A 24,148-nucleotide genomic window follows, 5' to 3' on the forward strand; every position below is an offset into this window, starting at 1 on the left:
ATCCATCCATCAGTTTCTGAGACAAATATCCAGGAGAGAGTCACGATGGCAACAAGGTGAGCACAACAGCCCAAACTCCTATTTTCACTGCAGTATTACAGGGAGTCTAAAAGCACATTCAGGGGAGCTGGGAGATTGTAGCTCTGCAGGGTCTCCTTTGTCTACAATGTGGTCTTCTACTAGTTGGAAACCTTCAAAAAGAACTGGTGGGCATCACATAATAGGTCTGAGTGTTGTGTCTCAGCTGTGTCTCAGTTCAACACAAAGCCGGACCCCCAACTCTGAAACACATTTCCACCACAGCTTTTATTCTGAAAGACAACTTTAACAACAGCACGACTCAACATCATTTCAAAAAGAGTGAATATAAGTTGTAGAGTATTTAATTTTTTTTTGGAGAAGAAAGATTGAGAGACATTAATTCTCAATCAGAGTAAGAACAACTGAATAAAAAGTCCAATCTTTAAATTATCTATAGAAGTTTATATAAAACTGGTACAAAAGAGATACTTTAGACTGTTGCAGCTCAAGAAATACAAATACTGTCCGTTGTATTGATGAATCACACAGCAAAACTGGATAAAGTGACAAAAAACAGTCTTTACAATATATTTTTTTTTTTTTTTGGTGAATTTTCCCATTACATGGTCCACTGAGTTAAGTTCCTGCCAAGTCCAATCTACAACACAGCCCACTCTCACAGCGTTTAATTTCCCATGTCAATCAGCAGTGGAGGAGGATCAGTGGTTAGTATTGATTACTTAAAATGGCTTCCTGCTGGTCCACAACAAAAATTTTTACACTGTAAGTAACAAAAGCAGTACACCTCTAGAATGACAGAAGTACTGGAGGGTCAACAAATAAGTGTGGAACCATTATCCAGATAAAAGATTGTATTTCTTCTTCCTGGTAGCTGAGCTGCGTGTCCCTCTGGGAGACACTGAGACCTGTCACCCACACAACTAGACAGTCGACTCATATCGTCTGGCAGAGACAGCAGACTACACACCTCTCACTCTGAGCCTCATTTTGTCTTCATCTTCCTCATGTCTTCTCTCCCAGAGAGGAGAAACTCATCTTACCACCATCACCTAATATCATTTCTCTTTTCTCTCCTTCTGTGGACACCTCTAACTTTGTAATATTCTTTTCTATTCTGTCTCTCTGTCTAGTATATAGAACTTCCATTTGAGTGATTGAAAGAAATGCTTTCAGTTTGCGATGGACACAAATCCAAATGGCACAAAGTTAAAGTGATAATATACAATATGGCAGTACAAACTATTGAAACCATCCAAATAGTCACTTGTCTAGAGAGGTAAAAGCCTGATGACAAGTGTGAAGCATTACCTTAAGTATTACATAATAGAAAAAAACAAATATGTACAAAGTTACAGATCAGATCACAACTGCTGGGATGAAGGTTTTAAAGCACCAAACGTCAGATGTGTGTTCAGATCTCAGACGAAACAGTTGACTGCTTCATGTGTGTTCAACCCTGACGCAGGAAGCCAGAAGGATATCAGAGCAATACAGCAAAATGGATGACAGTGATCACAACACTGACAAGAGTTATCTGTAAGAGCACTGCAGAAAACACATCACCTGTACATCTGTCCGCACCAGCTTCTTCTTAGATCATCAGTCTCCTCTTTCTCTCTCTTGTCTAGCCAGTCTCTCTCCTCTGGGACTGAGACACATCCACAGTATCAGGTTGTCATTTTAAACCTCCATCACTGCCTGTGTCAGACTAGTACCTTTACCTTTGGGACATATAATGGCTCTTTGCTCCCTCACTGTTCCCATCCTGTCCTCTCAGAATCAGAATCACAATCAGTATTAAGAATGTGTACAATGTACAGAGATAATAGTCTAGAAGATGTGTGTTAATGTCACACATTGAGTCAGATGTGGAGGCTTTACATAATATAACGTGTAGAGTCCATGGGGTGGGATAAGAGTCAGTGTCAGTGGGGGTCCCGGGTCTTGTTGATGAGGACAGCTGCAGTCGGGAAGAAACTGTTCTTGTAGTGTGAGGTTTTGATCTTGATGGACTGCATATCTTGCTGGAGGGGAGTATTTCAAAGATTGCTTCCTGCTCAGGGTCCTGGAGGGACGGCAGATTGCAGCCAAACACCTTCTCGGCAGAACGAATGATACGTTGAAGTCTGCCCTCATCTTGGCAGTGGCAGCAGTGTTGACTTTGGCGGATTGAACTTCTTCAGCTGCAGCAGGAAGTACATCCTCTGCTGAAACCTCTTGGTTTGAGGTCCTGGGTGATGATGGAGCAGGAAGCTGAAGGACTCAACAGCGTCAACTGGGGAGTCACACAGGATGATGAAGGCGGGTAGGGGCTGGACTCTTTCTAAAATCCACAACCATCTCCACTGTCTTTAAAGTGTTGAGCTCCAAGTTGTTCTGTCAGCAGCAGGTCTCCTGATGTGACTGGCTGCTCCTTGTCCTTGGTCATGGCTAGCGGCTGTCAATGCCAGTTGGTTGGTTCAATGGTAAGAATCACCTACACAGCAGTGTGTGTGTAGCTACAGTATGTAGGTGTGCAACATATTCTCATGCAACGGTTCATATGATATCTTATGAAAAAGTTATTCCTCCTTTTCCGTTTGTTTTCCAATGGATGTCCAGCAACAAGTTCTGCTTGTTACGTGCATCCAGTCTTTCTTTCTTAGGTTTAGGCAACAAAACTACTTAGATCATGTTTCAGCTTAAAATAACTCCGGAAGTGGCGTTACTTAAGTACATAAGTTACATGACAAATAAATCAACGTTGACCTCTGGATTCACACGTGACACAAATACTGCTGGGCTAAAGTCTGGTGTTTTTTTGACCCACCCATCCACCCTGACCTCCTCCCTATATGCGGTGATCGCCGCTATCTATATTTCCTGGTTCATTACACAAAAATGTATTTCATGGGATATACACAAATTATAGTGCATGACTTTTTGTAGGTATACTGTAGCTACAAACAGTGTATGAGAACAGCCTGAGGTGTGTTAACTTGGCAGTGGAATGTGTTTCTCTCCCCTGGTCTCCTGCCTGCTGCGTCTCTCTTAACCTCTTTGTGGGTCACATCCCCTCCGGAAGCCTCTCCTGACACTGACAACATGATATCATTCAACCTGTGGAGAGTGAACCTTCAACCTTGGCTGGTAAACACATTACATCTATCTACACTTGCTACTGTGTTGGACATAAAAGATCAAATACAGTCCCGGCACATAAAACACATTTGACACACCTTTGTTCCTTCATGTCAGGGAGCAACGCAATTTAAAGACATAATGTTTAGAGAGAGGCAGGTGAGAATCTGCTTCTAAATCTGACTTGACAGATGAAATGTGTCATTTCAAACTCAAGGTCCTGACAGAATGTGAATACAGCTGAAATAACTGAGGTTGATGAATCTTCAGTTTCCTGTAAAGTGACAGAAAATCTGAATCCTTCATCCTTCACTGCTTGTTGCTGAAACAACAACACGCTGAAGCCCCGAGGCTATTGGGGACTGTAACTGAATCATCAACAACACAGCGTTTAGTTTCTCTCACTGTGTGTTTGTATTTAAGTCGCTTCATCTCCTCCAATCTCTTATCCCTCTGTTAGACTCCACCTCTCTTTCCCACAATCCATCTCCACCCTCCATCACTCCGTTAGGGAGCTGGCAGCTCTGATCAGCTGAAGTTGTATTTTACTGGAGGCTAATGGCTTTATTGTGGCTCGAGGACGAGGCCAGAGTGAACTGGCATCAGGGCAGAGATCCAAGATGAATGATCATCTTTCAGTTGAAGGGCATCCTAAAGAGACAATGAGAGAGAGAGAGATGTCCAAGACCTGTAACAAGTGATTGTCTCCGTCTGCCTCTCTCCATGGCAACTGGAACTGTCCCATTTTTTTTTTTCTCACTGGTTTTGGTATTTTCAGAAAATCACAAATGGAAGAGTTTTGGTTTTATCACTGTATTCGGTGTTTTATGGCTTGAACTGGATGTTCATGCTGTGCTGTTCCAGCATCAGGACATTATTGTGAAAGCACAGCAAACATGTCTCTCCAGTCTATTGTTTTACTAAACAAAAGGCTGTAATTACAGTTTCCAAAATTATTGTTTTGGTTAATCGGAAAATTGGAAAAACCCCAAGCATGAAAAGGATTGAGCCACATGCATTAAGTGGATATCGGATAACAGTAAACAGACAGCTGAGTGCGGACATTCGGAAAAATATGTTTATCCCTCTCCCCATTTTATACTTCATAAAAGCACAGAGGAAGAAAAAAAAAACCATCACATACAGTACCTATTCCATACAGACACACACACATATTTCACTTAAACTGAATATTGCAAAAGGGAAAAGAAAAAAGTGTTCTCATCTGACTTCAAAATAGGGTTTCTTTCTGAATGAGCCAATTTGTGTTTCCAGTTACCAGAACAAAGATGCAAATTGGCTTTTATCTTATGCAAACCCCCTCAAAAACAAAAATTGAACAGAAAGAAAAGTAAGGTAAAAAACAAACAAACGAAAAAAAAAAAAAATTGGTCCACAGCTGCTCTGAGCATGTGCAGAAAGAGCAAGGAAGTGAATCTAATGAGCTGTAGATACGTTGAAGAGCTGCATCACTGGGCCTCACATCATCAGTATAAAAGGACTTTTTCACAGCACACATTTAGACTTGTGATAAAAGGCAAAGCACAGGTGTTACTAATAACATTAACGGTGGCTCTGTTCTGTTGTGAGTGAGCCAGCATGCACAACACCAGGTCCCTGAGACCGAAACAGCTTCATTCATATTATTCTTTCACTTTAAAAGTCATGTTTATGCTCCCCATTAGACAACTGGGATGAAACAAGAAACACAAGCTCTTTACTTCCCTCCGTCTGTTCATCGGTCTCATCAAACACGTTCAACTTTTCCAGAATACTAATAAACAACACATTAATCCACAACTGTTGCAGTGAAATTATCCCCTAATCCACAAACACATTGTGTGTGTTCTGTGTGTGCAGTCAGTGATGTTGTGTTTGTCTCTCCTGGCCTCCTGCCTGCTGCATCTCTCTCAACCTCTCTGTGCATCACATCCAGCCCTGAAGCCTCGCCTGACTGATGCCAAACCCACAACACGCACAGCCAGCATGAGCCTTATCATCACAACATCTGTGGCACAGCAGCCAGCACATGATGTAGGTGTTTTTTTTCTTTTAGAGTACTACAGAACAACCTGTAAGATGTAAGAGCATAAACAGTGAGCAGCACTCACAACCTCTCTGACAGGAGAGAGGAACGACTAAACAACAGAAACACAGGCAGCTTCTCATGTGCTACTAGAAAAGCTTCTGGGAAGGCTCTGAGATTATTTATTTTTACTTTGCTTCTTGGTTGTTGTTTCTTTCTTCAGTGTATTTTAATCAAGACTCAACATGATATGTCAGCTTTGTCTGGGCTCCGAATACACAAGTTACAGTTGGTCAGAAGTCGTGATCTGGAAAGGAATATTTGGAAACTGTAACTGTGACACTCCAAGACTCAAAAAGTCATCTGATCCTCGCTGATAATTTCAGACTAGACTGTAAAGAGTTGCTGGTATGAAATTGTATATCAACTTTAATCTAAATTTAAGACAAAGTGGATCAGAAACTGCTGTCTGACTATTGTAAAAGCTTCTTCTCAGACTGAGATAAATATATAATCACATTCACTAAAACACAATAAAAGCCAGTTAAAGTAAAAACATTTCCCCAGACCAAATCAATTGTCTAACACTTAAGTTTCAAAAAATCAATATATCTTCACACCCTAGTAATGGAGACTCCATTATCTGCAAGGGCCTGAATATCCAGTTACTTCCTTTTGAGTGAAAAGAAACCCTAAGAAAAGACCTTGAGCTCAAATCTCACACTGAACAGAAAAAAAAAATCTGTAGAATAATATTTATATAGACTGGATCCAAACAGCTCAGTCACGATGATTCCCAGCAGTCACCTCCAGAAGAAGCCATTACCCTGTCAGAGTGATCCACTGACTAACTACTCAATGTCCACTAAGAGGAGCAGGAAACAGCCCTCCAGCGGCCTCCTCCTCCCTCTACATCAGTGATGTTGAGAAGCAGCACAGCGAGGCCACGCTGTCAAAGCTGCTGACTCAACTAAAACCAAGAATTACTACATCTATGTGGAAAATATGTTCATGGACAGCTCCATATGCCTTGTAACATCAATCTGCTCCAACATACACTCTAATCCATATTTCATTAGGACACTACAGCCCTAAATATAGCACTACTTAAATGGGGAGACATCAGGACAGCAGAGGCAACATTTTATATTCCTAATAAATGTCACAACACTGATTCTCACAGGAGGCTGAGTGGGACTCTAAAGGAGCTTTAAAATCTACTGTTTAGTATTTAAGAGCAGCAACTACATATTTTAATAATGTATAACGCACTTTATCGTAACATATTAAAAGCCTCATTACCGCTTTGCCACAGAATTAAAGATGAGGTGAGCATTTTGTAGTAAACAGTTGATGCAGCCGTTTTCATTATGTTTCACAGTATGGAGGTTTATATTATCTGTATAAGATATTTAATTTAATGCAGATAAATATTCAAATTAATCAGCACTAAGCGTACAAGTGTATGTGCGCTGCTAACTGTAGATGTACACCCACATAAATAATCACGTCCTACTTTCTGTTCTCTACAAGCTCACTGCTGCATTCCCTCAGATCCCACACAGATCACAGAGAAGTGGACAGGAAGTAGAGCCGGTGGGATCAGACTGAAGGACGTGTTGGTCGGTTAAAACCCAGAGGATCATTGTGACAGAGCAGCATCGAGCTCCCAGTCAGCCCAACGGATGTTTGGCTGCTTCTAGCTTCTTCTTTTTTAAGTACACATCCAGTGTATCTTTGCTGTACTTATTCCATAAAATGCACATCAACCCTCTGAACCGACAGTGTGACTCTGAAGAACAACTGTGTGACGTGGACTCCACCAGTGTTGATTAGAGAGACTGTTAGCAGATAAAGGTATTACATTAAACAGTTATAATGAACCTAATTAACATTTAACAAGACTGAAAGAGATGTAATTAAAGTGCTGATAGATGTTGCACCTTTATGTAGTCATATCGTTTTTTCAATAAAGCTCCTCAATTACTCAATGCATTTCTTCTTCTTTTTTTCAGATGAATTGTCCCTAATTGAAATTATAGCAGTTTTAAATTTGCACCGAGGGAACCTTTGACAAGTCAGTGAAGTATTTCTCTTTATTATGTGCAACACTTTCTCTCTCAGCAGACGTATAATAAAGTGCTATTCACTGCCTGACTATGCACTGTGTAACTAACAGACTGAGTAAATGTTGTTCTGTTTGGATCAGACACCTGCTTTAGATGTCTTCTACAGGACCGTAACTCTAAAAGCTTTGACCACATTAAACTGTAAAAAACAAACTAAAACCAGAGTGATAATAAAATGTTTCAAAAAGGATTAATGTGCATCAGCAGGTATGACATGAACACAGCAGAAGAGAGGAGGAATGAGGAGGTTCATGAACTCTGACTACCCTTGAAGGAAAAACATCTTAGGAGGTTTGATCTGCCTCTACAAAAATGACATTTCATCTCATATTAACTGGCTGCTCATTTAGTTCCCTGCTTCATTAGTCAGCTCCTGAATCACAGAATGACTCATCAGTCAGCAGGACTTGTAGTAGTGATTCAGGGACCAGAGCCAGACCACAAAAAGACGGATCTGGCTGATTAATTCAAATGTAGCAGACTGGTTCAGTGATGCAAAGTGTATAGGGGCCGTTTTGCTATTAACTTAATTAAAATGTCTCTCAGTTATGCACCCTCCCGTCTTATTGCACCCTGCCCTTCTTTTTACAGGAGCCTGGGTGGGTCGTAAAACTGAAATGAGAGGTGGGGGTGGCTAACGCTATATAAGTCTTGCTTGCTTCTTTCTAACCCAGCGTTCATCCTGAGGGTCCAGTTACACCAGAAAACAACAAAGAGGAATTACTTTATGTTGAAGCAGATAATGTTAACTGTGAGTCATGAGAGGCAGCCGAAAGGGAAAAACCTGGGGCTTCCTCTCGGGGCAGATAGAAAAGAAAAAGATGCTGAAATAAATAAAATATATATCTTTGCCTCTTTTATCTTGTTGTTAGTTTTAAGGCCCACAAATGGCCCGTATGGTTCAGTCTCACTGCTCTCATCAACCCTGTTTCAAACTGCAGGAAGCATCTGTTTTTAGAAAGAAAACCTTCCACAAATCCACTGGATGCTACCTGCCCAGCAACAAGCAACGGACGGACAAAGTCAACTACTCAATGCTGTCAAACGTCTAACGAGTCAAACACCCTCTCTGTAAATATCCCTGCATCCACTGGTTTCTATCCATCCTGCACCGGAAGTTCATACTTTTACTCCTGAAACCTGACTCAGGAATATGTGTGATGTTAAACCAGGTAGCCAACCAGTCCCAAGAGCTCCAAGCCGTCCACACAGAGGCACCATCTCTAAACATCACATGAGACTGAGACACGGTCAATGAATGGAAATGTCCCACTTCAATTAAATCCTCAGATTTGTTCTAAAATGTTTATGAAACAGGTCAAACAAAGGTCACCTCCCAGGTGTTTGCTCCATGTTAACATACAGCTGCTCACTACACAGATCAGCATCGTCTCATTGCGTGAATCCAACTGTATTAACGTCTCTTTAACACTTAACGACAGTTTGTCCCTCCAGAGGAAGGTGAGCAAAATGTGAGGCTGAAGTCAACGTTGTGATTTAAAACACCACAGTCAGTCAGTTTGGCTTCTTTTAAAAACGTAATACGAGTCAGGAAAATGAGCTGGGGTTGACAAACAGACCAAATTCCTTGCCTTGCCGCTGTGCCCTCAGGCAAGGCACTCAACCTCATCACTTGAATAAACATCCAGCTGAGCATATTAATAACTTTATTATAATACAAACTGTGTGAGCAGCCTCAGATAAGGGCATATGTGGTGGGAATACTGGAGTCATCCAGGAAATAAACAAAAGCTTACTGGAAAAGAAAATGTCAACAATGCAAAATCTGTCTTTGTTAAACATTCAAAGTCAAACACAATTCTGTTCTGTTAAAGGAACAATGCAGAAAATGATGTCATTATGTATATGTGAAGTCATCAGTTATGTGAGAACAAAGTGGAACCCCCTCACTCATACATTATGTCCACATCTGACAGCAAATCTTCTTTAACTTTATAATTATTTGATACATTTATTCAACTTACTGGTGATGGAGATTCATCTGGAAAAAGTGAAAACAAGTCATTACCACATTATTCTACCCTGTTATTATCTTGGCATGGTTTAGATTTTCAAGAGAAAGAGATCAAACTGACTCATTTGTTTACATCTGTTCTGCTCTTCTGGTTCGTTCATGTCAAGATGTGTGATTCATTGAGTTTAGAGAAAGACACACAAACACACACCTGCCAGAGAGCAGCCGAGCCACTCCATCATAGTGATTAATACACCACTTCACCAGGTACACACTCCGACTCCCACATATCAACTCCCACTCCGAGCATGTTATTATAATGTCACATCATTTAACTAGATGAGCGGTAGAGAGAAGAGCATCATGTCTCCTACTGTAGCCGCCGTATTCACACGCTCTGTGACCGGCATAATTTATCGGACATGATTCAAACTGTACACGTGGCTCTGCAGCAGAAAGCTCCTCAGCACTCTGCAGTCTGTCGTCTCTCATCTGCTTTGATTTCTCCTGCAGGTTTTAGGTTTCACCTTTCAGCCTCATCACAGTCCTGCTGTCCTTTCACCACAAATAACGTACAATCTGATCGAACAGCCAGAGTGCAGCAATAACAGGTTACACTGGATTTAATACTGTTTACTTTGAACATGAGTCTCCTTCTGATTTCCAGGGCAGAGCTCCCACTGGGATTAAGAGTTCATAGAACTGCAGGGATCAACAAATAACTACTTTTATTGTTAGTATTTGGGAGGGTGAAGGTTTTTTAAGTTTAGTTGGCAAATCTGTAAAACTAGCTGATGAATGTGCGAACTTCACAAACTTCATTAAACTAAAGGAGAACAACAGGATCTCTTGGTAAACATGTATATAAATAAACTGTATCTGAGTTGAAAATGAGAATTGTTTTTTTCCCTAATTAAATTCTCTCAGCCAACAACAGCAGTGATGATAAATTAGCAAACAAAGCTGTTAAACGAAGGTGTGACATCTCTTATGTAGGTGAACAGTTTGCTACTGTGGTGATAATGATACCGTGATCATCACTGATTCACAGCAATAATTGACAAATGACACGTTGCTGCCACAATTTAAAAGCACGGCATGATTTCACTTTATAAATAAAGTGGGTGTTAAAGTGAGCGCAACCCCTTGTTTCATTGTGTCACTGGTTAAATCTATTTTATCTGCACTGAATATTGCCTGGATTTCATTCATTTTAGTTCCATTTATCTGTTCATTTTTCTCCGTGGAGCTTCAACACACGAGACATTAAAGTTTCCATCCCACTGTTAATTTGTATTAATTTGCCCATATGAGGAGGCTCTTATTCTAAACACGTCATCAGCAACATAAAGGCAGGAGGTTACACACACAAAGCAGAGGTTGGATTGAATGTTATCAAATAATACAATGAAAAATACAGTTTGCTGTCAGAGTCACAGAAGATGCAAGTGCTGATTCTCAGAGACAAGTCAAGTCGACATGAAGTTGGAGTCAAACTGCAAAGGTCATCAGTCAGGAGGACCAAATGTAAATGATTTCTGTCTCGACTTTCTCACTTCATGTTTCCATGCATTATCCATGTCACTACCACATGATATCAGATATTTCACCACTATCAAAACCTAGAAATTCTGCATCACATAATGAACCTCACTAATCTACCAGTCCACTTATATAATTAATTATAGACACATGTTTTATGTTTTTAGATGAGACAGTCAGATGTAGCAGAAATCAAGTTCACATCAATCGTAATCAGACCAATTTATATCTCTGAAGCGGAGTAGCTTCGGTTCTCTTCATCTCTGAGAGGGAACATGGAAACACCAGAGTTGTGATTAGTGGATCTTAGTGTGTTGGATTTTATATTTGTAAAATACTTGAGAATATTGATTGTTGTTGTTGTTTGAATATGTCTGTCAAATCCTCTGAGAGGTAACATGCAGTGACTTGATGATTGCTCCCAGTCAGCACCATGGACAGAGACAGAGCAGCAGCTCACTGCTGTGGAGACACAGCTGCATTATTCACTGCAGTAGGTTACGCTACTTTTCATTCTGTCCTCCTCTAATTTATTTATTTTTAATAAACTGACTCACTTTATAAACTGATTTAATCTCAACTTTCAGCTCAGCACTCTGCTCATGCCTATTCATCATTCTGACCACTGTTGGACAAAGTGGAGTAAAAGTTCCCACTTCTAACAACCAGACCAGAGAGTGACCGCTCACACAGGAAGAACAACAAGTACAAAATCCACAATTTATACTCTGTAGTTAAATATGTTGTGGAGAGTTGCTCAGGGACTGAGGATAAATACATTATAAGTTGAAAATTAAAGTGTATTACATCACCTTTCTGTACTTTAGAGTCAGATGTTGCACAGATTCAACTTCAAATGCTTGAATATAAAAGTTACACGGATATTTGCATACAGGATTTAATTGAAATAGTTCACTTCAACAGACATCACTGATGTAAACAGACCTCACAGCATCATGAGATATTAAAACTAAAACGCTGTGTACTGCTGTGTTACAGTATCCAGTAATAGGCTATTATGCATGTGAGGAAAAACTACATAAAGTGACATTTTATGATTTATGAACGGTTCGTATACTCTTATTTTCTGAGGGACCAATTATTCCACTCACTTAGATAGATGCACACTAACATGTCCACACTCTGGAGTCTCATCCTACATTAACACAGTATCAGCAAACCTTAAAGACAGAGAGACGACCACACATCACAGAGAAGAAGAGAAGAAACATAATCCCTGCTGTTCATCTGAACATCAAAATGCACTTTGCTTTCGTTATGCTCCTTTTAGCTCAAGGCAGCACATGTCTACATGTCTGTGTGTATTACAGGGATAGAAGAGAGAACCAGAGCCACCTCCACATCTCACCATCTCATACAGACAACAGTGAGCATCACTGTGTTTATGGTGACCTTTGACCTCTCTGTATAAAGGTCATAGTCTGTCCTGAATAACAATAGAAAAGAGCAGTGAGAGAGGACAAAGACACACACGATGGAGGCAAACAGCCAGACCTGCAGCTCAGGAGGTGAAACACTCGGAAACTCAGGACACATGACCTTTTAATTTGCTTTCCCCTGGAGGATCATTCAAGTTTCATCTGATCTGTTCAACCACACTGAGACGGCAAAGCACGGGCTCAATAGATAAAGGCAGACATTTAGTATTAAATGTTATTGTATAATTTTTCCATTATGCATCATTCCATCATCCAGCTGATGAACTGTAATCGTGGACTTCTGTTTCTGATTGACTTTCATTTAGTTTCAGTTCGCATCAGCTGAGGCTCCCAGAGGACAGTCAGCTCTGTGTTGTTCCATCAAGTTTAATGCAGAATAAAGGTCATCTCTCAACCTCTCACACACACACACACACACACACACACACACAACCAATTAAAGCAATCTTTGAAGTGTGAAGAGATACCAGCCACCTAACTCCACTCTGTCACTCTGAAGTGTCGATGCATATATTTCACACATCAGGATACTAAATCAACATTAACTATTTGAACCATCACCTGCTAACTCTATGAGTAATTAAAAGACTGTCTATGTGTTCTTTAACATTATCAGTTATTAAACATACATTTTCATATCATCAGTCACTTGTCAAAGAGCTCATGAGAAAGAGAGAGTAAGAAAAAGCAGGAAGTAACTAGAGAGAGAGAACGACAGAAGACAAAGGAGAAAGACTTGGTCTTCCACTGAGCTCCCTCTTATTCTCTGACTGCATGTTAAAACTCTGAGCTGCATAACGCATTGTGACGTCTTGACAGTTTAATCAACTTAAAAGCTTTCTGCTGTGGAGCTTCAGATCCATACTGTACACTGTCATAGTCAGACATCTATCAGAGCTACGAGACAGAGAGAGAGTCTCAGAGAGAAAGGAGGAGATGTGTCTGTTGGGTTTATACTGATGTAAAGAAACACTAGATTTAGAACATCAGGATCTAAAGAGAACACAAACACACACTGATGGTGAATAGTAATGACAAGGGCAAGGAGGATAATGGGATTAAAATGATGTTTAAAGTTCAGTTTATGTTGGTGACATCATCTCTGGTATAAAGAGAATGACATCATCAGTGATTTAGAGTAATGCTATTTATTGCTGCTGTGATGTGATTACACATCCTCCTCATTGATATTCACACTGTTTTCTTCCATGAATCTGCAGCATGATATAATAATTAAATCATATTATATTACCACAACAATTTGACAATGCTGTTTAACTGTCACCCATCCAGAAATTTGGTATCAATAATAAACTAGAGACCATCTGTCTGAAATGGCCCCTTCACCACTTCCTACCCCCCTAGTCCTGGCGCCCTTGCTCGGACCCCACCCGTCTTTGAACACTGTCTTCATTTTGATCCCAACTACACACCTGTAATGTTTCGTGATTGCATCTTGCACAGCTGTGATGCTATCACAGCGACAAAATCTGTCCGCAGACAGACAGAAAGATAGCAAAGTGCTCAAAAGCTTCTCTGTGGTAGTTCCCGCTATGTAGGTGTCTCCAGGACCACATTTTGCCGTAATGACTCACACACAGACTCACAAGGTGAAAACAATACCAGCATCGCAGTCGCGGCTGTTTAAAATACAAAAAACAATAATGCACAGTGGGCTTGCATGATTAACCAAATCTGAAACATGCAGACACGAACCTGAAGTAACCGTAGAGGTAACAGGCAAACTGTACTGTGTCCGCAAAAAGTCTTGGTCGAGCGTGTGTGTGTGTGTGTGTGTGTGTGTGTGTGTCAACATCAATGCAACCCTTTGATGCGTCTCTCTTAATGCCACAGAGTCCAACATCTCTGTTCTACCCAACATGAAAGGCTGCTGGTTCTCTGAAGCAGAAAACACACACAGGTACCTGAATCCCAACAAAACTTCTGACACTGGATTCAATCCAAGCTGCCAACTTCTCCTGAGAAGATCTGACATTTGACACGTTACCTTTGTTAGTTATTAAATGTATCTGTCGTTGAGCTCCACAGCTCGCTGACACACGTCCTGCATGCTTCAGCTGTTCTCCGGAGTATTCTCCTGTTGAGACTCTGAACATCTGTTAGCTTCATCATCGTCCTTCTTCTGAACATGTCGACCAGATTTCTGACTCACACCTGTATATCCTCTCCATCCGACTCAGCCAGACACCTCTACATAGAACTGAACATAGAACATAGAACCTTCACATAGAACTGCTTTAAAGAGAATCCATGTCATTCTAAACTGTCAGGATTGTAATCTATTGTAATCAGCATGAACTCAATTTGACCACAGTCTCTATTCTACATGAAGGAGGAGAGTCACGTTAAGCCGACATTAACAAGTAAGTGTTTGATGTACATCTGTTGGTAGACTATCATTTTACATTCTTCTGGTTAATTTTGGAGCTACTGTATATCTATACTGTCTTCACTATCATGTTTCTCTTTCACACATGCACACACATAGAAACATCAGCTAAATGACCTTGAAGCATGGTGAATTTTGGTGACCTATTAATCTGCCGCTTTTATTTCTTTGACTTTGCAGAGTAACGTCAACATCAGGCTGCAACACACAGTTTCAATGAAGTTTCCACATGATTTCACAAGTTATTAGAGAGACTGAGAGAAAATAAGTTCAGTGTGTGGTAAAATGAGAGTGTGAGAGTGAGAATGTACAAAACCTTCAGGAGTTTTTAGTTTCATACAAACCTCCTTTACTGTTTAGAACAGCACTAAGACTAGAGGCCATGTATGTTGGTACATCAGTAACTAAATGGATGTGAGAGACCAAGAACAACTTGTTGGTGACAATGCAGTGTCAATATCAGATGGTGATTAGTTCACTGTCATGAACTTAATGTTGTTCTAAGTCTGACAAGTCAATATTCTTATTGTAAAACTGAGGTCATTCATCAAATACTATTAAGTATATATTTGTAATTTTGAAGTATAATGACAGGTAGTAAGACGTTTGAAATAATGTTGTGTCTTTCTTTTAGAAAATACATCAGGGCTGTCCTTATACTGTTAACAGATCTGTATCTGAGTTAACTGCTGTTCATGCTGCTGTAGGTCAAGCCACTGCCTGTTAAAATGGATTATACAGTATAGCTGTTATAGTGTTTGCATTACCCTCCTACACTCTGCTGTCAAACTAACTGATAACACAGGATACATTTAATAACTTAGAAAGCCTCGTAAGTAAATGTGTCAAATAATCTAATTTTCAAGTAAGAACACACACACACACACACACACACACACACACACACACCTCTCCTCTGGGCTGTCAGATGGTGGCAGGACTCCTGTGAAGCCTGAAAATCTCTCAGGAGAGAAACTGTGAAAGCTACACTACACTACACTACACTACACTACACACACTCAGCGTGTTCCACAGGAGAGTCTTTATCATGACAGCTCCGAAACCGACTCAGTGGTACGGAAGTCTACAGAAACAGAAGTAGCAGGATGATGCTGCTGAGCGTGTGTGTGTGTGTATATGAGTGTGTGTGTGTGTGTGTGTGTGCGCGGGTGTGACACTTCCTTACATGGATCACTGGGCTCAGTGCAGCTGCTGCTGCAACTCGTGTGAGGAGACAAATCAGATCACAGCAAAGAAAGTACAGCATCAGTACGTAGAAATAGTTGAATAATAAATGATCCAACAGCATCTCATTGCAGTTCATTCAAACATGGGACTACAGCATCGTCATCATCAGATCAACTTATAATGTAGCATAGTAGGCAGCATCCCGTCACTTCTTGTAAACACAAACACGTCTTCCTGCTCAGACACACATCAACCAGAAATGTCCTGAACATTCAGAGAGAATAAATCGTGCAGCAGGAAGGATCTCTGCAGACACGCACCACTAATTAGCAATAATCATGACTGAGTAGGATGATTTTAGGAAATGTTTACACTGGTTATAGGCTGGAAATCCTGCTGATGTTGCCTTTGATGTATATTTGATGAGCATAATATTATAGGGTAACAGCTTGTCATCATGAACAAAATATACAAATTCAATCCATAAACCAAGAACAGAATGATGCAGCTGACAAACACTGATGCGTTTTTAAAAAAAAAAAAAGGAGATAATATAAGTGAAGTACAACAGGATGAATTATTTCCGTATCACTGACGCAGAACAATATCAACACCAGTTTGCTTCCATGTATCGTTTCCTCTGAAGAGGGGCTGATTTCACAATAAACACTACTCATCTTTAACTTCTCCCTCTCTGGTAAACGCACTGACTGGATCATCTGTGTGCCACCGAGCACAACAGAGGAGAGAAACCAAGCTAGAATAATCTCCACTGAAAACAAATGACTTCCTTCATTAAAGAAGAATGATACAGGATCTTTCTCTGTGTGCCTTCCTCTCAGGGATCGTCCCTTTCAGATGTTCTCTGAGGTTTTATTTGCATAAAACTGATTCATGTTACATTTTATCTCCATCCTCTTCATTCATCCTGCATGATGTAGCTGTTAATCTGCCTTGTAACCTCACAGCTACATCTCCCAGCAGGAAGTTGTTGTGCAGCACACTGGGCCGTGATCACAGTCCCAGCAGCAGATCTGCCCTGCTGACAGCAACCAGAGCTAGGAGCTACTAATGATTACCATTTACAGTGAGAACGATTCAACTGATGAGGAAAGATAACAGTTCTCAACGCAGACACACTCAGATATTCAGCAGCTCAGCATGATGCTGATTAGGGAGAAACAGCTGCTGGACCTCATGTTACTGACACACACACAGGAAGACAGAGAGTGGAGAAGCCTCATTAAACTGACCAAAGAGATTCAGTCAACGGGAGTTGTGTTTTTATTAATTGTAAGTGACACACCAGAGGGATAAGCTAAAATAATGTGAGGAAGAGAAAGCAGAACAATGTAGTTCTAGATTTGTCAACACATCATCAAACACGCTCTCTGACCTGGAAGAGTGTTAAAACAAAAGAAGAAGAGGATCTTCTGGGTGAAGAGTCGACCAGAAGCTGATCAGACACAACAAACACTTAAGTCTTTCTTCAAAGTTCCTCCTGCTCCCATGTTTCAGCCTGATGGTTAATGTCTTTAACACAACAAGCCTCATGCATGACCAACGTTCTCAAGTGGTCCAGGCCTTTCATATGAGGGTGCAGCAGAAGCAGCTGCACCTCTAGAAAAGGAAGCAGACACCATCAAACATGTTGCCAAAGCAAAGAGTCACATAAAAAGAATACTCTCTCTCTCTCAGCTGGCGTCTCCTTTACTGGTCACCATCATGTGGCTCACAGCCCGGCTCATATCTGACGAGCTGCCGATGATAAAGGAGCATCAGACCTGAAGAGATGGAGCCGAGCGGAGCAGCATTTCACACTGCAGTGGAGACACAAGAGGCTGCTAGCCAGACCTCTCTCTCTCTCGCTCTCTCTCCGTCTGTTGCTGCTGCTTCTGCTGCAGAGCAACAGGCTGACTACGGCCGCCCCGACTGACCACTTTAAATGGAAATGTTACATCGATGACAACTTCCCTCCTACAAGCAGGACCGCTCTGTGTATCAGTCAAACCAGACTTGGTCTCTTGGGAAATTTCAGTGAGTGGATGTAATGGATGACAGTGTCTGAATGTAATCCAGTCACATTACTAATTCTAATTATTCCAATTATTCAGCGTCTGAGCTTTCCCCCATGATAAAGCTATCTAGCAAACTGCTCTCTTTATTACATAATATATGCATACTGTATTCATCTACTAAAAGTGCAAGGCTTGCAGAACAGTAACAACTGGCAGCTGGAGAAGAAATGAATTCACAATGTCCAATAAAGCAAAACCCTGAGCAGACACTTTCTCCTAAGCTTTTCTGTTTTATTGGTTTCTGTCACTGAGGCACAATCAGTGTTCATTGTGACTATTAACAAAGTGATGGCTTTCACATTTTTCAAATGCATGAAAATGGAGTATGTGTGTTATTGGAACTTGTATTATGAATATATATTAGTTACAAGAGAAAAAAAAAACTTTTTACTATCCTAGTGCATTAAGTCTGTCACTTGTGGGTAAATAAGAACACGCTGCATTGTTTAGTGTTGGGTTATTTTATTTTGGAAAACATAAAACTGCAATAATTAAAGGTCAAAGCTCACATTTTAAACAGTCATAACTCATAAACTGAGTTTCAGGTTGTGAAAAACCTTTTCATATTGCCTCTAAAAACATTTTTAATGTTCCTCTGAGCTCAGATGTCTGTTAATAGATGTGAAACTAATGTATTTTTATTCCCTTTATATGCTCAGCTAAGCCTGGTTAATACCAGTAAAAATACAGAAAAGACGGGTTTTGAAATAAAATACTGAGCAGAATAAAAAGAACAATTACAGCAGACATTTGATCAGTTGCTGTGGAAACTGGTTCTGCCAAGAGGATTGTTTTTAATTAGTTAAATAAAATGTCTCTCTCCTTCAACTGCTTGGATTATAAGTCTCTTCCTCTCATTTCCCTCCATCTCCATTTCTCTGTGTGTCTCTCATCGTCATCTATTCAAATCCATCTCCAACTCTGCTTCTTTTTATTTTATTTTATTCCACCGGACTTGTTTTTTTTTCTGCTTTGGGCGAAGAGGAAAGGTGATTCAGCATATTTCAAAGGTTTAGAAAGAGATCAGAGTTTATGTTACAAACTCTGAGATGACTGGATGAGTATCTAACATGAGATATGTTGCTGTTGTACCTGGTGCTCTACTGAAAGATACTAATGATTTCAGAATGAAGTAAAAATGCTTCGACAACAACAAACTGAATACACATCAGATCTTCCTTTCAGCAGTTTAAAAGCAGGATGTTGACCTGAGCTAATAAGAGATGCAGTGCGGTCAGTTTCTGTTTCATTGACCGAATGCTGCACTAAACTATTTATCTTGTTTAGTTCTCTAGACAGGACTCAAATGTAGATAACTGTAGTTTAACTATACATCCCAATTAAGACTTTACATAAAGCCAAAACACAACTGTACAGTAGAAACAGAGTGCAAACTAAAATGAAACACAAGGCAAAGTAAATGAGACAGCAAAGACACACTACAATACAACCAGGCTGAGCTGGCCTGTTTAGCTCGGTCTACTCTACCAGCTACCAGCTACCACTTTAGTTTGAGGACAAAAAAGTCCATCTCTTCTGCACCTACTGTGTTTTCATAAATATGTATTGGTGAGGTGTGAGGGAGGCCAGTGGAGTTCCACTCCTACCTTCCTGAATAACAAGTATTTGCTGAAAGTGAAGGTGACAGTGAAGCTTCCTGGGACAAACCGCAGAATTGAGGAAGTTTGGCAAAGTCTCGGCTGTAAGGGGAGGACAGGACACACCTGAAGCTCCCTATCGAGGTTCATCACTACTGCTGAAGAAGACAAGGCTCTAGCACTGATATTTATGGCTCACAGCTCATGTTTCCTTCTGCTTCCTCTCTACTGCCGGAGGCTGCAGAGAGGCTACAGCCCCTCGTGACTCCAGCTGGACCAGAGAGACCCAAACGGTAGAAATTAAATCTTTCAACAGTTCCCAGAACAAAGTGGGTGTGTGATCAAGGAGTCAGACCAGCAGTCAGGAGGAAAAACAATGTTCAGACTTAACATTTTATGCTAGAGTCCTACAGATCTCTGCCAAGTATCATTTAAAGAACTTCTGTAACAACATGTCAGTCTTTCTAACGAGCTAAATCTCCAAAATCCAAATTTATTTCTGGTTGCCAAAAAGTATTTCTACCAGTTTTCTCCAGGATGAGAAGTTAACAAGGTTAAAATGCTGCCATGAAAGCAGACCTGATCACCATATCTGCCTAGACTCAGGGCTTCTCCAATAATTTGTGTTAAAAGCTCTGAATAAAAGCTAAAAGCTTGTTCTCCCTCTTAAACTGTTAAAGTGCAAATGCGTCTGACTGCTGTATGGGGAAAAGTGTTTTATTGTGACATGTATCTTATTTTATGGTGGCCAACTGGATAAATTATTATTTTCAATAGGCATAATTTAAAATGATATCAGACCATTATCTCACTCCATTTTTCGACTGATCCACTGATGGAAACTGTGCAGCACAGCTTCATTGAATCAGCACATTGACGAAGCACTTACAGTTCGGAGAGCTGCATTGGACATTAGAATGTGAAACCACACACACACTGAGCATCGTCTGCTTTTTGTCTATTTACCAAAGATGTTTATTTTTTCCCCTAAAAAGAAATGCAGCCTGACATCATGTCATCATGGAAGGCTTAGAGAGGGAAATGATTTACTGACTGAGAGGACGACGCTGTGGACATAAACACAAACTGCTTGATGTCCTGATTCAGAGGAATATCTGCTTCTGTAGAAATTAATCTGTGTTGCTGTCGGAGTCTCTCAGTAGGACAGAGGAAACTAACAGAGTTTTACATTTCCACTTTCCTCTTTGTTAAGTATTTATACGACAGCCGACAGTCCAACAAGAATTTAGTTTCTAATTTAGCTCCAACCAGAGGGCGGTGATCTGATCAAGGGTGTCATGTGGGTGGAAATTTAAAAAGGACAAAACCTGGTAATATATATCTGTTAAAGTTATACTTAAATGATGTCAATGGGAGGTTCTTAGTGTCCTGAGTATCACAGTCTTATAGTCAAACCCAAAGTCAGACTCAAGGCTTTACAACCGTAGAGGAAACTGCTTCAACAAAGTTACTGAAACACCAAACTTCGGACCTCAATCAGAGGCGATGCCAGACAGAAGACCAGTATTTCTCTAACAGCTGTCTGGGCTGCATGTCAGACGTCCAGGCAGGATGCCAGAGGGACGTCAGAGCATGGAGCAGAATGGATGACAGTGATCACAGCACAGTGAAGGGTTATCTGTAAAACCACTGCAAAGTGATGAATAAAACATACTGTATCAGCTGAACATTTGGCCCCGTCTCTCTCCTCTGGCACCGAGTCAGATCCACAGATCCATGTTGTCATTTCAAAACCTCCATCACTGCCTGTGTCAGTCTTGTATCTTTGCCTTTTGGGACAGATTATGCCTCTTTGCTCCCTCACTGTTCCCATCCTGTCTTCTCCTGCTGTGACTGGCTGCTCCTTGTCCTTTGCCATGGCTAGAGGCTGCTAATGCCAGCCGGTTGGTTCAATAGTGAGAATTTCCATGCCAGCCAGCTGAGTAACCTCTGGCAGTATGGCAGCGTGTGTGTCTGACAGTGGATTGTGTTATGTTCCTCTCTCCTCCTGGCCTCCTGCCTGCTGTGTCTCTCTTCACCTCTCTGTGGGTCACATCCACTCCCGGAGCCTCTCCTGACGCTGTCAGCATGACACATGACATTAACACAACAGACCCTGATGCCATACGACCTGTGGAGAGTGAACCCGGAGTCAGTGTGTCTACAGACCTGTCACTGTGTCTAATGTTAGTCTCAACTCACTGCAGTGACACAGCTGCTGGCAGACTGAGAGGAAAATATTCACACCTACAACACAAAGAAACTGCCAGTAACAAAAAAACAGAACATAAGATACAGCAGAAACAGCTGAGGTTCTTTAATCTTCAGCTCCCTGTGTAGTGACAGTAAAACATTACACTACTCGCTAATACAAAAACACAAACCACAGGCTACAGAGATCTATAGTTGATCCAGGAACAGTTCAGTGTTTAGTGTTTGTATTTCACATAGAGATGTTTCATCTCCTCCCACCTTCCATCCATCTATTGAAAATGTAAATGTTCTCCACCCACATTCCTTCTCTCCACCTAGAAAGCCAGCAGCATTGGCATTCGTGGGCCTTATGGGCGGCCACAGTGTGCTGCCTTAGATAAGCATCAAACAGCAAAGATAAGTGAGCATGGCTAGCCCTCTGGCATTATCTCTGTTAGGATGCTCCAGCTGACGGCCATCCAAACACAGATGATGTCAAGAACGGGTGACAAATGCATGTTTTTGGATTCACAGTGATGTTACAATGCTGCCAAAAACTAAACTAGACTGGACCCACAAAGAGCCAAAAGAGCAAAGGAGGAAACTGAGGTTTGAGGTCAGTTCTTGTTCACTTTTAAACTCCCAATCAATCAGACCTGTTATTGTTAGGAACATTTACTTATTTCATATATTTGTTAGGCCTGAAGTGTCATGGGTAATTCTCAGATCTTGGTATAACTGCAGCTGAACCAGTTCAGTCTTTAAAACTGCTGACTACATTTAAGCTTCTCATCATCGGCCCGATTAGCTGTCGTTGAAATCAATAGGCGGTTTAGAACATATTGATTAATACAGCAAGGCTAGGGATCAGCATAAATGTAGATAAGCACAGTGTAGCAGTCTTTAGCCCTTTAGCTGTTCTGGGATATCAGAAATTACCACTGAGCCCTCTGAAGGTGTTACACACCTCGTGTGCACATTTGATAATCTCAGTGATTTTCTAACAGCCACACACTCAGCCCTGGAAACATTTAGATAAGACAGCTTCAGTTACATAAGCCTACAGGTTCCTCACAGTGGAGTATGATGTCTTCTATAGTTAGCATTCATATGCAAGTCTTTTTACGTCTTACAAATGTGATCATCTTGCAATATAGTGCAACATAATAACAGCATAAAATGTCACAGTGCATATTTTCATCTTGACTAATAAGATAACTAATGTGAGAGGAGATTGCTCTGTTCAATAAGGGGACATTAATAATCAGCTAAACAGATAAAAAAAAAAGATTCACGGAACAACAACAACAAACATTGCAAATGTCCCCACTGTGGGACTAATAAAGGATCTTATCTTATCAAGGAAGTAAAGTGCTGAGGTCAATATGGAGGCCGTGGTTGGAAGTCACCTTTTGATCATGAACTGGTAAATGTTGTTCAGTTGGTCAGTTAGTTGGTGATACTATGTGGAGAGAGGGAGTGGCAGGATATAAGTTGCACAGTCTGGCTTTCATGACAAACAATGAACTGATTATCAAACATGCTTTCCAGTTAATGAAGTGTGAATAGACTAATCGATTATTCAGCTTATTGTTTCAGTGCAGCATCGTCCCACATGAGCAGACTCACTGCTTCAGGTCCTTCTCATGAGGAGGTGTTGGCCTACGGTGGTGGTCCTGCTGCCGTCTCTCTCTCCACAGCTCTGTGAGATGGAACTGCTCCAGTCAGACTCATTCTTCTCTCTTTACAGGTTTACAGCTACACAACAGCTGCCAGAGTGTTTTATTGGTTCTTATCAGCCTCCCCCCCTGCAGCAGGAGTCACACCACATCTCTCTGATCTGATGCTGCTGCTTCACACAAACTCAATACATGTATTTGTGTAATGCGCCTCAGTGCAGGGATTGAAACATCTTAATGTCACATATGGATGAGACATGGTATCACCTAGTGGGGGAATGCTGCGATATTCAAACAAATAATGGAGCGTTTTAGGGGCTGTTGGTTGAGCGGGAACATAAAGACAAGTGAGTCAAGGAAAGAAAGCGGTTTGTCAAAATGTTATGAGGACACTTCCCTCCTGAGATATAACAGATTTTGACATTGACAATTGGGCTGCGAGCAAATATAAAGAAATGTCTACCATGTAATAGTATGCGTGTTTTTCTCACAAAATACAAAACATTTTTTTTTACATTTATTTGTAATAAATATGTGCCAATAAATAAATGGAGGCTGATATTAATAAATATGTTGTGGAGTTGAGTGCATCTTTCTCCAACCCAGTGGAGTGGATCGTTGGGACGAGCAGCTTGGAGCTCCCAGCCAGCTGACACATCTTCCTCCAGCACTGAGTCAAGGTGATTTATGTGTAAAGAGATTTCATAT

At 40.8% G+C, this 24,148-nt stretch overlaps 1 protein-coding gene and 1 long non-coding RNA gene across 2 annotated transcripts in view; both read right to left on the minus strand.

Moving 5' to 3' along the window:
• lsamp (limbic system associated membrane protein) overlaps positions 1-24,148 on the minus strand; it is a 650,892-nt gene that overhangs the window by 614,321 nt on the left and 12,423 nt on the right. The gene's annotated exons all lie outside the window — the stretch shown is intronic.
• On the minus strand, positions 463-14,475 carry LOC141771312 (uncharacterized). The gene is made up of 2 exons (XR_012594705.1): positions 14,303-14,475; positions 463-3,813 (listed from the first exon to the last, which is right to left on the minus strand). It is a non-coding gene; the product is annotated as an uncharacterized LOC141771312 (long non-coding RNA).

This window comes from Sebastes fasciatus, chromosome 7 (assembly GCF_043250625.1).
Source record: "Sebastes fasciatus isolate fSebFas1 chromosome 7, fSebFas1.pri, whole genome shotgun sequence".
Classification (NCBI taxonomy): Eukaryota; Metazoa; Chordata; class Actinopteri; order Perciformes; family Sebastidae; genus Sebastes; species Sebastes fasciatus.